This window comes from Hypanus sabinus, unplaced genomic scaffold (assembly GCF_030144855.1).
Source record: "Hypanus sabinus isolate sHypSab1 unplaced genomic scaffold, sHypSab1.hap1 scaffold_608, whole genome shotgun sequence".
NCBI classification, from domain to species: Eukaryota; Metazoa; Chordata; class Chondrichthyes; order Myliobatiformes; family Dasyatidae; genus Hypanus; species Hypanus sabinus.
This window is the reverse complement of record NW_026781464.1, coordinates 163578-178580: the sequence shown is the minus strand read 5'-3', so window position 1 is coordinate 178580 and position 15003 is coordinate 163578. Positions and strand designations below refer to the sequence as shown.

Below are 15003 nucleotides of genomic sequence, written 5' to 3'. Positions count from 1 at the left end.
TCTGTGATGCTGCTACAAATCCGTTGTTCCTTTCACCTGTGTGCATAAATAAACTCGATTTGAACTTTACTTTGAAATGTCCAAATCTCTCCTTCGCTCTCCTGCTGCCCTGTGTCATGAACTGAACGTCTTCGTGTTTAATTTTACAATATTTCATCTAATTTTATTTTCGTACTGCTTTTAAATTTGCGTTTCCCTTTTCAATTGCAGCCCGCACCCCCGCCTGTCTCTGCCCTCTGTCCTTCCTCCTGTATTAAACGCAGCGCGAACCGTCACACATTGGTGCCGCTTCCCATCCCCCAGCGTTCCGCTTGGTGATTCCTTTCTCCAAGCAGCCAATCGGAATGCTCAGCGTCGCCATTCTAATTAACATACCATTTTGTGCGCTGCCTATTTAGTCCGGGCTCCGAACAGTTTCTGATTATTATTGTGTTTGAAACCGACGGGGAACTGCCTGATCCACCGAAACCCGCTCCCAAGAAGGGCGCCAAGAAAGCTCCGTCCAAACCGGCGAGCAAGTCTGGCAAGAAGCGCAAGAGGTCGAGGAAGGAGAGTTACAAAGTGATGAAGCAGGTTCACCCCGACACCGGCATCTCCTCCAAGGCCATGAGCATCATGAATTCATTCGTGAACGATATCTTCGAGCGCATCGCGGGTGAGGCATCCCGCCTGGCCCATTACAACAAGCGGTCCACCATCAGCTCCCGGGAGATCCAGCCGTGCGCCTGCTGCTGCCCGGGGAGCTGGCCAAGCACGCCGTGTCCGAAGGGACAATGGCGGTGACCAAGTACACCAGCTCCAACTGAAGACAAGTTTACTGACAAAACAAACGGGAAAATCAAAGGATCTTTTAAGAGCCACTCACGGTTTCATTAAAAGAATATTGCGACATGGACTTGAGGTAAGTTTGAAAATTGCTTTATGATGCGCTCATTCAGAATCTTATCTCCGTTACTCAGAAATTGCTGTCCACTATTCAGCAGAATCCCGATTTCTCTGTTACATTCCTGCGTACTGCACAGGCACGGACTCGTGACGCACCCCTTCCCTGTCATTTCCTCTCGGTCATCAGGTTTCTCTGAAGAAGACACTAATTGTTGCTTCTGTTTTAATTACCGTGGAGAATGCGGTTCTTTGAGTTTTGGCCCATTTTGGTTACTTCTCCTAACCCCATTCCAACACGAGAGCTGAACACTCACGGTTTGTTCAGACTGTATTTGTTAAAGCTCCACTTTCTGAAGGGCCATCCGCAGGTAAACTGACGTGAGTTTACACAATGACCGTCCGCTAACATTTATCAATTGAAAGAAATCAGTGAACTAAATCTCCAGACACCGTGGCAATATTAACTACACTTAGTTTAAATCTGTTTCACCAATCATAAACGTCCCGCTACATTTCTCCAGACTGTATATGAAGGGAGAATACGCATATTTCCGGAAGCCAGAATTTTTCACGGTCAAGACTCCAAGTTTATTTCAGAATTATCAAATCTATCTGACGTTGTATGTATTCAGGAAACCTAGTTTCCCACATTTAAATTCTTCCTTCCAGGATTATATTGTAATTACGCGTGATAGATTATTTGGTAGAGAAGGTGCTATTGCAAATTTTATACAGAAAGGGAGAAGGCATACAGTTGTGGATGTGAATGAAATGTATGAGACACTTGTAGAAGTATTTGATTCAACAGGGAGCGACATTAAAGAGGTATATTATTATAACCATGGTGGAAAGCTTTCGATTGATGTCTTGGAGAGTATATGTAGCTCCAGCTCACTAAGGGTTGTATGGTTGGGGATTTTAATGCATAGACTTCACTGTGGGCTTGTTCTCAGAATGATGGTGCTGGTTTGATTGCAGAAGAGTTTTAGATATTTCACTGTGTCTAACTGGTGGGAGAGTTATGAGATTTAATGTTCATAATAGTTCTGAAATTGCTGTAAATTTAACTTTGGTTTCAAACATTCATGCTGCAGTGAGTGAGTGGTATGTCATGGGAGATGAAACATTGGGGAGTGATCATTTTCCTCTATTTATAAGCCTGGGTTTAGACCAAGATGCCACTTTGAGGAGGTGGAATTTCGGTAAAGCAAATTGGAGAAGTTGTAATGTTTTATGTGATGAATGGAACATCTGTGTGGATGGAATGGTGAGCATGATGTCGATTTCTGCAAAGAAAGGTTGTCACGTTATTCCTCAAATTTGCTGGAAGAGACTCATATTAAAAAGTGCATTAATAGGAGAAAAGCTGTACCATGGTGGACGGAGGAGTGTGCAGAGGCAATTATTCAGAAAAATGTGGCATTTTGGAAAGTTAAGAAGTATCACTGTCCGCGTGATCTTATTAAGTGTAACAGGTCACAGGCCGTGGTGAGGAAAGTAATGAAGGTTGTGAAAAATATTTACTAGAGGTCATATTGTGCTAGAATTCGAAGGACTATTAAACTTGGAGGTGTTAGGGGAATGATTAAGAAAGTGGGGGTGAGGGATTCATAGGGTTCCCAGTATTGATTAAAGAAGGTGATACAATTGTGACTGAAACAGAGAGGGTTTAGTTACTGGCTTGGTCATTTGCTGTAACTCATAATCAAAATAATGAAGGGACTAAACAATGTAGGGATAAGCTGTTAAGTGAATACCCAGACGTGTTGGAAACCTGCTGTAGCAATGACAGTGATGTAGAGTTTTATTTGTGTGAATTTAGGAAAACGATTATTAATACAGGGCTGACGGCTCCAGGAAAGGATGATATAAGTTATTGCATGTTTAAACGTATGGCCAGAGCTCTTTGGAGATAATATTACATTTTTGAATCCTATTTGGCATTCAGGCCATCTTCCCTCCTCATGGAAAATTGCAATTGTAGTGTCTATTCAGGATCCTGGTAAACCCCTGTTGGATCCTCCTAGTTATAGACCAATATTCCTGATTTCCCATTTGTGTAAACATATGGGATATATGGTATTAGAGTGGTTGAATTATATTTTGGAAAAGGGAGGGGACATGTTGTTGTTAATATACTGGATTAGTTTGAGGGGACAAGTGCTGGTTCAACAGCACATGTCCCAAAAGCAGTCAATGTTTTTATGCAGAAATCTCAGCATCTACTTCAACACAGCAAGCTTCCAGAAACAATATAGTCAGTGGAAATGTCAATCCATCGCCTTCTATACTGTCGCGATGAGGCCACACTCAGGTAGGAGGAACAACACCTTGTATTCTGTCAGGACAGCCTCCAATCTGATGGCATGAACATCGATTTCTTGATCTTCCGGTCATGCCTCCCCTCCATCATCAATCCCCATCCACTTTTCCCTCTTGTCGCCTGCCCATCACCTCCCTCGGGTGTTTCTCCCCCCCCCTTTCTTTCTTCCACGCCCTTCCGTTCTCTCCTATCAGACTTGCTCTTCTCCAGCCCTGTAGCTCTTTCACCAATCAACTTCCCAGCTCCTTACTTCATCTCTCCCTCTCCCAGTTCCAGTTATCACTTTGTGTTTCTCTCCCCCCTCCCCCACCTTTAAATTTACTCCTCATTGTTTGTTCCCCAGTCCTACTGAAGAATCTTGGCCCAAAATGTAAACTGTACTTTATCCACAGATGCTGCCTGTCCTGCAGAGTTTCCCTAGCATTTTGTGTGTTCTCCTTGGATTTCAATAACTGCAGATTTTCTCCTCTTTATTACTCAATGTCAACAGGCATTCTGTATGACAACTGTCAAAGTCCCACTGCAGATATGAAACTCGAGGTTCGGCAGATGCTGAGAATAAACTGCAAAGTAACACACAAAGTCCTGCAGGAGCTCAGCAAGTCGGGCAGCATCTCAGCAGAGAAATAAACAGTCTATGTAGGATGAAGTGTTTGGGCTCATAATATTCACGGTTTATTCCTCTGCATAGATGCTGCTGGGGCTATTGAGACCCGCCAGCATTTTGCAAACATAAACCTCTTTTTTTTCAGTCAATCAGTTTCCAGATGTTGCTGAACTTTCATTTGTAGCCTCATCCTCCTGCTCTGGTTCCCTCTTTCTACTCCCCATCAACTCGAGCCTCCATCACATATAGAGCCTCCTTTTTGCTGACCCCACTTGTTTCTGCTCCATCGAATATTTACCCACCATTTTGCTCATACCTTAGAGGAGAGCATTGTATTGCAACAGTCTGGCTGTGTGAGGCACGGCCCTTCAAAATCAGTGAAAATCACCCAAAACAATGAACAGAGAAGGGGAGAGCCTATATTACCAGCAATATCGAGGAGCAGATAGGGAAACAGATTCCGGAAAGGTGTAAGAATAACAGAGTTGTCATGATGGGAAATTTTAATTTGCCAAATATAGATTAGCATCTCTCTAGAGCAAGGGTTTTTATGAGGTGGAGTTTGTTTGGTGTGTTCTGGAAGGCTTCTTGACACAATACGTAATTAAGCCTACAAGAGGAGAGGCTGCACTTGATTTGGTAGTGCGAAATGAACTTGGTCACGTGTCAGATCTCTCAGTAGGAGAGCATTTTGGAGATAGTGAATATAATCCTATCTCCTTTACAATATCATTGGAGAGATATTCGGAGCAGACAAGTTAGAAAAGAATTTAATTGGAATAAGGGGAATTATGAGGCTATCAGGCAGGAATTTGGAAACAAATGCTCTCAAGGAAAAGTACGGTAGTGTGGCAAATGTTCAGGGAATACTTGAGTGAAGTTCTGCAATAGTTACGTTCCCATGAGACACGGAAGTGATGGTAGTGTGCAGAAACTCTGGTGTACAAAGGCTGGTCAAGAAGAAAAGAAAACATTACTTCTTACTTCTTACTTCTCCTGACAGTAAGAGTGTTCACTTTGATTTGTAAATATGTGGATTTCATCTCCAGGCACAGTGAGGATATAAAATCCCCATTTGAATAGTCACAGTGCATTGATTACTCTTCACAAACATGTCTATCCAAATAGAAACTATTTGCGCCATTGCAAAATACTCCACTTGAGGTTCCTCCCCTCCCTGAATCACAATATATAGGGGACAACCACCTAAATCTGATACAGCAGCTCAAAGAAAGCAACTTCCATTTCTTTGTTACAGGTACATCTTATTTTATTCTGAGTCTTTCTGAAATAATTATTGACAAGCATTAAATGGAGATGGCTTCATTGGTAAATTGGAAGATGAAGAAACAATTGATGGAGCTGTGGATAGTGTGGAGGACTGGCAATAAATACAGCAAAATGTAGATCAATTGCAGATATAGGCTGGGAAATGGCAAATGGAATTTGACCCAGATAAATGTGACGAATTGCACCTCAGTAAGGCAAACGCAAGACAGAACACTGTTATGGGCAAGGTCCTTTGGTGTTGCTGAGCAGAGAGATCATGGCATCCTCGTTCATTGCTAGTTGTAAGTTGCTACACAAGTTGGTATGTTGTTTAGAAATAGGCTTACAACATGCTTGCATTTATTATTCGAAGCATTTAGCTCAATAGTCATGTTCCTACTTTGTAAGACTCTCGTTGGGCCACATCTGGATGACTGCATACAGTTCTGGTCGCCCCACACTTGGAAGGATGTGGAGGCTTTGGAGAGGGTGAAGAATATGTTTACCAGGATGCTGCTTCATTTAGAGGGTGTGTGCTATCACAGGAGGCGTAATAAAATGTTGTTTCCACTGGAGCTCCAAAGGCTGAGGGGTGATCTGATAGAGGATTGCAGGAAGATGGAGAGTATGGACATGGTATAGGCTGGAAGGATTAGTGTTTGGGTGTTTTTGATTTGCTTTATAGCTAGTTCATCACAACATTGTGGCCCTAATGGCCTGCTGTTGTGCTGTACTCTTCATTGTTCTATGTTCTCCTTAGTTCTCAAAGCATTTTCATAGCAAACTGACCCATTTGACAGTTACCTTGTAGCTGTTGGTTAAATACTTTGCGATTTACAATTTGCTATTTCTAAACTCAAGGTAAAGATTCCATTTAGTATTTTAAATCTCTCACAATATCATTAGACATTTTGGCTCTTAAACCACACAAGCAGCAATGACGTTAAATTAGTTTCGTCATTCCCTGTTCATGAGATGTTCTTCTGCACACCATTGATTTAACATGTGGTAATTTAATAGCACCTTTCTGTCAGCTTAAACAGTCTGACATATCACAGAAACAAACGTTTTCACTGATAGAACAGCCAATGATCAAATGACTTATCTGTAAACGCTTTAAACTCTTGTACATGAAAGTCGCTGAAGGCTCTGATATTCTCAATCCACCTTGCCTGGTACAAATGATCAATCCATGGTCAAAGTCACTAAGATCTCATTTCTCTCCTATGTTGTTGTTTGGTCTCAACAACAAATGAATCTCTTGACCATTCTTGAATGTTTTATGCATTAAGTTTCATCGAAAATATTGGATGATGAGATATCGGCACTAACAAGTGTAATGGGATGTACGGGTGTTCCTAATAAAGTGGCCACTGAATGTACTATGCTCTGCTTGGGCTGTCCTGAACCATTTCTCTGTCATTGAGGTATTTTAGAAGTAGAGTTTCTGATAAATTGGAAACACAGCAACCAACCTCACACATGCAGCAATGTTATGCCCTGATAGAAAGGAAAATGACTCAAAACCAGGGAGAACTTGCCCATCTTTTCCAAGGTATATGGAAATCACTCAAGAGGCTTTAACATATCTGCCTGGATTCATTCAGGATGGCATTGAAATAGCATCCTAGAATTTGAACTGTTCACTCGATTGGACCTCAAACCCACGCTATAGCCTCAAGGAAATAATCACACCACCTTGTCACTCTTGACACTGTTAAGAACTCAGCATAGAAACAACTTTAGGGAAATGTAAAACAATCAGCTCAGCAAAGGCAGCAGTACAGGAACTTGCAGCTCATACTGAATGGAATCTAAATTCATACTCTCTGTGATTAAAGAAGAGAATAGTAAATTTAATATTATTCTATCTTCAATTGAAAGGTGTCCTAAGGTTGTCTTCAAGGCTACTAGAGTCTGTACTTCTGCAGATAATCTATTACCTTCAGTGACAGTGTCTGATTGTACAAGACAATATGTGGGAATCGAATTCAGCACAGATATACTATAGCCCATTGTTTCACACACACAACTTAAACTAGAAAAATACAGTATTGCCTTTAAAACTGATCTGATTTACTGTCCCAGCTATCCAAAGATAAGTCATTCTTGTCATATAGTAGTATGTCTGTATTCATTTTACCTGTATTCTCAGTTTTCTGAAATATCCTCCCTCTCAATTTGTAGTTTCCAAAAGTCATAGGAGCAGAATTAGGCCATTTAGAACCAACGGGTCTGCCCATCATTCCATTTTGGATGATTTATTATCCCTCTCAACCCCATTTGCTTCCCCTGCTCCGGAACCTATCACAAACATATTAATGAATAAACTATCAACCTCCGCTTTACCCATCCCCAATTACATAGCTTCACAGCTGTCTGTGGCAAGCAATTCCACAGATTCACCACCTTCTGGCTCGAGAAATTCCTCCTCATCCCTACTGTAAAGGGACATACTTCTACTCCAAGGCTGTACCGTCTGGTCCCAAACTCCCCACCACAAAATACATCCTCTCTACTTCAACTCTATCTAGGTCTTTCAATATCCATAAGCTTTCAATGTCCTTCTTTTCTCTTTACCAGAGCTATCAAAAGTGAGATTTCTTCCTCCAGATAATGGCCTTCCAAAAAACTCTTGTCGTCCTGGTGTTTCTCCTGCTGATTGTTAACACTGAGTTTTCCAAAGCCCGAGGGGTCAGACGACTTGATATCAGATTAAACAGTAATGCAGAGGGAATTACTTCACAGGTAGGATTGTCTTACCTCCACTTCTTTAACCAAACGAAACAACATTCCTCTGCAACTTGCTCCAACCACAGATCATTGATCGCACAAAGCACATAAAACTAAATATTGTCAAAAATAAGTGCATAAAATATAACTCACAATGCATGCAGCGTGCAGCACATTAAAAAAACAACTAACAGTAGAGAGCTCACTGTCCCGTGATGAGAGGTCGGTTGTGGCAGGGCATTCATTGGTTTTATAACCTAATGGAAGAAGCTATTACCCAGTCTAGCAGTCGTAGTCCTCAAGCTGCAATGCCTCCTTCTCGATGATTATAGGTCAAAGAGATTGGGCGATATGTGCCAGGGATCCTCAATGATGCTTTGGGCTTTGACTAAATCAAATGTGTCAGATCATTAATATTCCAAACAACATTTTATTTAAAGTCAAACATCTATTTTTTGATATAATGAACATACTGAAATGCAATATAAAACATTAATTTTTCCAAGTCAAATTGAGTTTATTCTTATTATCATAAGTTCAGTGAGGTACGGGTTCAGTACCAAGGAAAATTTGCATGCAGCAACATCACAAAGATGAAGGGACAGACAGCACACAGAATATAGATTATGCATTAGGTCTACCTTAAGTCATGCCATATGCAATAAAGTCGATTTGCCATCATGAGTATATATTTTCAGAAGTTAATTGGCTGGAATAGTAATGAATGGGAGATTGGTTTGACTAGACAAAATAGATGAATGTCACTTGAGGCAGGCATCCCCAAGAGTGCTGAAAACATTGTCAATTACAATTTCCCACGAGACGTTACTCACGGACAGTTATACAAAATCGTGTAGGTCTTGTAATGGAAATGTTCCCATGATAGTTCAGGGTTTATTCATCGAGAAGATACTTTGATTGATGTACCAGTTCGGTGGGAGGTGGACGGGGTAATATTTTGGTAATATTTTCTGAGGAGCTGACTGGTCAAACTAAATAGTGAGAACTGGTGCCGAATACTTTCCTGTATTCAATGGTGGGTGAGGTTCACCAATGACGGACTGGGCCATATTTAGTACTTATTACAGGCTTTTCCGTACAATGGCATTGATGCTTCCATATCAGGCCAAGATGAAACTAGTCAATAAACTCTCTAACAGACATCTGTAGAAATTAATCAACGTTTCAGATAATAATTCAAATTTTGTCAAGCTTCCAAGAAAGCATAGCGTTTTTGGTGACATTCCAAATCTCCTCAAATTCCTATAGAAATATAGCCGCCGTCACACCTTCTTTACAGCTGTATCAATATTTTGGGTCCAGGTCAGCTCCTCGGACATACTGGCACCCAGGATCTAAAAATAGCTCCCTCACTGCATTTCTGATCCCTCCATGAGGATCAGTGTGTTTCGTTCACTCAACTATTATGTGTCATCTGTCCTCATACCCGAACTCCGGAAAACACGTTGAGGAATTCTTCCATGGGCAACAAAGTCAATGGTCTGAGATAACTGAGCAGCAAGTTGACTTCACAATTCTTTGTTAATTGTCAATTCAAATATGAGCGAAAGTCTGAGAATCAGATTCCCACGACACAATAGGTGACTTTGTGGTTTGTTAGAAGTAAAGGTCTGTTAAGATCTATTAAGAACTGTGCATTCCAGTGATCCACTACTCTCTGAATAAATAAAACCCTACGCCTCACATGCCCTTTGAACACACACCTTCTCACTGTAAATGCCTGCCCTTTGGTATTTGACATTTCAACCCCGGGAATCAGATACTCCCTGTCTACTCTATCTATGCCTCTTTTAAACTTATAAACCTTCATCGCAATTCCCCTCAGGCTATGGTGCTCCAGAGGAAACAACTCACCGTCCTTTCCAATTGTACCCAGTCTCAATTGTAAGCCAGACTGACGCTGTGGAAATACAGCTCCAGAAATATGATTTTTATTTCTGCAAGGAGCATGTGTGTGTGTGGCAAATATCCGTCGACATTTCCTGGTACATGCTTCAGAGCATCGACTGATGATAAGAGGATGCTCACCATGACACTGGAGTAAACTCCAGATGTCTCCTTCTCCTGTGTAGTAAAGGACTTCAATTTGCTGCATCCTACTACAGGTTCTGAGTTATCATAATTCGAAAATGAGCAATGCTAAAAGTTCAGGTGCAACTGTTCTATTTAAATTTTCTGCCCATTACACTACTGGTGTTTTGGCAGCAATAAAGGTCTTCCTTCTTTGGCTGTGTTCAGGGCTTCCTTCATCATGTCAGTGTTACGCCTGTGACAATAGACAATAGGTGCAGAAGTAGACCATTCAGCCCTTCGAGCCTGCACCGCCATTTTGAGATCATGCCTGATCAATTACTATCAATACCCTGTTCCTGCCTTGTCCCCTAATCCCTTGATTCCCCTATCCATAAGATACCTATTTAGCTCCTTGAAAGCCTCAACTACCTTCCGAGGCAGTGCATTCCAGACCCCCACAACTCTCTTGGAGAAGAAGTTTTTCCATAACTCTGTACTAAATGACCTTTTTTAATGATCCTCTTTTTAAAACGTTTTTTTATTGCGTTTTCAAATAATTACAGAAAGAAAAACAAATATACCCTTAGCCCCTCCCCTCTAACAACCCTACAGTAAAAAAGAAAATGAAAAAAAAAAGAAAGAAAGCGAGAGTGCATGTATATCTGAAGATCCCCAGATGCTCCACGGAGTTCGTAATAAGTTTATTATATATACTTATTTCTTTCCCCAAATAACCAATTATTTTATCTTCGGAGCAGTCATTTGGGATCCTAAGCTGTGTTGCCTTTAAGGCATTTGTTTAGTTTATTATACTTTTGCTTTAGTAATTTGTTGTTATCATTTTCTAGTTAAAGTTAAGGTTGTTTAAAGTAAATTCATTTTCTGTGATATATAGCGGCATGTGATGACGTCACTCCCGGTTTCGCCGTGTGTTGTGGGAGAATACCGGTTTGGAGAAACAGGAAGGAGGGGGCTTATGTGTACAGTATCAGCGCGAGAAAAGTTTTCTTTCTACGCACGAGAAACATTAGTGAATCAACGCCCTAAGTTCATGAGATAATCGATATGTTGAATTAAAAATGTTAACGCTGATTCTGTTAAAAGTAATGATGATTGATAAAGTTTATGTTTTTTGTTATTTAAAGAGATGCGGATAGTTTGTGTTGAAGTGTATTTAAAGCCAGTCGATGGCGTGGGTAGATTCTGACTGTATGTTGCACTTTAATGTAAGATTGTTGTTGTCGTTTTACTTTTGCAAGTGTTTATGATGTAAATGTGATGTCAAGAAGGAAACAAATACAGTATATTTTTTGTATTGTTTTATCAACAGTTTTCACCATACCTTAATGTGGAAGAGTGAACAGTAAATGGTTAATCTTACTGGGACCGCCTCATTGATTGGTTTATGCTTGGTGTTTAGTTCAGAGTTATTTTACAGCTGTGCGAGAACACTACATAAGCATTTACGAGAATGACACCATCTGATTTCAAATCCCAGAAAATCCTGCAGTCTCGTTCCTGCAGTTCTTCCATTGGAGTGAAAATCATATAGTTATTGGAGATGATGTATGTAGCCGTATGTCGATTACAATAATGACATTTGTGCTGTTCATTTTTTTCAGACAGCTGCACCATAGACCCTGAAAGTGACATCAGGAATATCTTCTCCGCAAGTTACAGTGAGCATCTGGGTTAAAACTGATCAACAGCACAAGGTCAGAAACTTAGTGTCACTACCAAAAGTTCCAGCCAATAGAAGTTCAGCACTGTATAATGTGTGTTAAAGAAATGTGAAATAGTGCAACACTTGTAATAATAATTAACAATCAATGAAACATACAAACAATGTGTTCTTCATTAGCATTTATTGTAAGACTGGAAGTGGTTACTACTGATATTGGCAACATTTATTCACCATACCTAATATCTGTGCTCTTGAGATTGTCCCCATTAAACACAAAATTATTATAAATAATTAATTTTAGACGTACTTGTTTAAGACCATATGACATAAGAGCAGAATGAGATAATCTGGCCCATTGAATCAGCTCTGCCATTCAAACATTGATGATCCTTTGTATTATCTCCTCCTCAACCCCATGAGAAAGTAAGGATACATGGGATCCAAGGAGACACTGCTTTGTGGATCCTGAACTGACTTACCCCCAGAAGGCAAAATGTGCTTGGAGACGGGTCATATTCTGCATGGAGGCCAGAGTCCAGTGTTGTGCCTCAGGGATCTATTCTGGGACTCCAACTCTTCGTGATTTTTATAAATTACTGAGATGAGGTAATTTAATGAGATGAGGCATTAATAAGATGCAAAACTGGGCTGAGAAATGGTAGATGAAGTTCAACCCAGATAAGTGTGGCCTGGTTCATTTTGGTAGGTCAAATATGATGGCAGAATGTAGAGTTAATGCCTAGACTCTTGGCAGTGAGGAGGATCAGAGGGATCTTGGGGTCCCAGGCCCAAATTTTCTTTAAATAACTATTTATGGTTCTTAGTAATTGTTCCATCCAAATAAGTAAGTTTATTTCTTACAATTTTAAAAGAAAGGTTTGTATTAATTGATACTAAATGATTCAATAGAATAAGTTCACTCTTATCCTGAATACTGACTAAAACAGGAGACAAAAGAATGTACGATAGCTAATAAAGTCTCAACATTAGGAATATAAAGCAAAAGGTCATCGGCATAATGCAAAATTTCTAAGGTAAGGACATGTTCGGCACAGCTTTGTAGGCTGGAGGGCCTGTATTGTGCAGTAGTTCCGTGTTTCTATGTTTCTATCATATCTGTTTCCTCAACATTTCATGTCCCTCCACCAATATTCCTAATATCTGCAAACCTGGCAGGAAAGCCATCTATTCCTTCATCTAAGTCATTATATACAGCATAAAAATAAGTGGCCCCATAGGAACCCTGCGGATCACCACTAGCCACTGGCAGCCAACCAGAACAGGATCCATTTATTCCCACTCGCTGCCTCCTACCAATCAGCCAATGTACTACCCATGTTAGTAACAATCTTGTAATACCATGGGCTCTTAATTAAATGCGCAGCCTTCTGGTTGGCACTTGTGTCAAAGGACTTCTTAACGCCCAGATATACAAAATACACTGCATCCCCTTTATCTATCCTACTGGCATTCTCATCAAATTATTGCAAAAGGTACATATTTTTAGCCAGATGGTGGTGGAATTATGGAATTCGTTGCCACATACAGTGTGGAGGCCCAATCATTGAAGGTGCTTAAGGAGGAGATTGATAGGTATCTAATTAGTCAGTGTATCAAGGGATATGGGGAAAAAGTCGGAAATTGGATCTAGATGGGAGAATAGTTCAGCTCATGGTGGAGTGGCAGAGCAGACTCAATGGGTCGAATGGCCTCCTTCTGCACCTTTACCTTGCTTGAAATGTAATATGAATTATTAATAGAGTAAACGAATAGACTATAACAGAGACAGTACTTAGCTCATGACGAATTAATGTTGTCACAAATAAAGTGACTATGAATCACTGATTATTTCTACTTGGCATAATTTATAATTATTTAATTATTTCTGGTTAAATATTGCTATATTTCTACACAATTCCTGTTTAGCATGAATGTAACGAGAGCCAATTTCCTTCGGGATCAATAAAGTATGTCGTTCAGTCTGTCTGTCTGACTGAAGTTTCTGGCAGACTGAATTCCTTCCGATGGATCATTGCTGGGAGTGCTCGTTCCTTTTGGGCAGCTCGCCATCTACAACACAAGTTCAGAAATATTCATTTGTTACTGAAAGCATAGTACCTTAAAACCTGGAATACAACAAATGATTAATATTGAATAGGATAAAAAAAACCTGACACATAAAGGTTTGGAACAAGAGGAAGTGGATTATGATGAATGTTAAATTGTGCCAATGCTTGAAATAAGGGATGGCAATAAATAAAGGGCTGCAAGAAGACCACAGACATGTCATCAGGTTTGAAGGACCATGTGCCTCAATGACCCTGAGTTCTATGTTGTCTGGAGTCAGGGCCTTCTGCTTTAGCTCTTGGTAGTATCAGCCATACCTAACAGGTCAATAAGTAGAGGCCAGGCGAAGAGATGTCCATGGGTCCTGCCCGTTCGGGGTTTCAGTTTAGCAATAAAAATTCAGACTGGTAAATCAAAACTGGTCTGGAAAAGCAATAAAGAATAATTCTACATCTGAGTGTAACTGTATTCCTGAGTCTCCACATGAAATGCATACTAGACAGTAGCGTAAGCTAAGTGGAAGTACTGACATGATGAAGGAAGCCCTGGACACAACCAGAGAGGAAGACCTTTATTGCTGCCAAAAACACCGGTAGTGTAATGGGCAGAAAATATAAATAGAACAGTTGCATTTGACTTTCAGCATTGTTCGTTTTCGAATTATGATAACTCAGAACTTGTAGTAGGATGCAGAAAATTTAATTCCTTTACTGCACAGAAGAAAGAGACATCTGGAGTTTACTCCAATGTCGTGGTGAACATCCTCTTATCATCAGTCGTGTGCTCTGAATCATGCACCAGGAAATGCTGCTTGATATTTGCCACACACACATACTCCTTGCAGAAATAAAAATCTTATTTCTGGAGCTGTATTTCCTCAGTGTCAGCTTGGCTTACAATTGAGACTAGATACAACTATTGTATTATACAATATTAATTAAAGTTCATAAAGTGCTCCTTTGTTGCCTTTACATAGATCTAGTTTTATCAAGAGAACAGAAACATTCCCCGATATGTGACACAGCAGACTCTGCTTAGCTAATATTATAGACTGATTACTTTTGTTGAAAGTTATCAATATACGTTATCAAATGACAATTTTAATTAAATTACAAAGCACTTCAAATCACTACAACAGGACTGACGATTTGGTATTCACTTAATGAGTGACATGTCAACAGAAACATTGAGAAAGTTTGTAGTATGATACCAAAGCAAAACGGATTATTGTGTAATGTGGGCATTGATTGCAAATTGATTGGAACTCATTGTCCTGTAATTCTGTTTGAGGCATCATGGTCGTGGAATTATGGAATTCGTTGCCACATGCAGTGTGGGTGCATTAAGGGTGTTAATTGAGGGTGTTTAAGGAGGAGATTGATGGGAATCTAATTAGTCAGG

General features: G+C 40.2%; 1 long non-coding RNA gene across 2 annotated transcripts in view; it reads left to right on the top strand.

The window, feature by feature from the left end:
* The first annotated feature begins 449 nt into the window (after positions 1-449).
* LOC132389590 (uncharacterized) overlaps positions 450-15003 on the top strand; it is a 53992-nt gene continuing 39438 nt past the window's right edge. For both annotated transcript variants that reach the window (XR_009510602.1, XR_009510601.1), the window contains exons 1-2: positions 450-901; positions 11474-11566. This is a non-coding gene — a long non-coding RNA (uncharacterized LOC132389590). The remainder of the gene's footprint in view (positions 902-11473; positions 11567-15003) is intronic.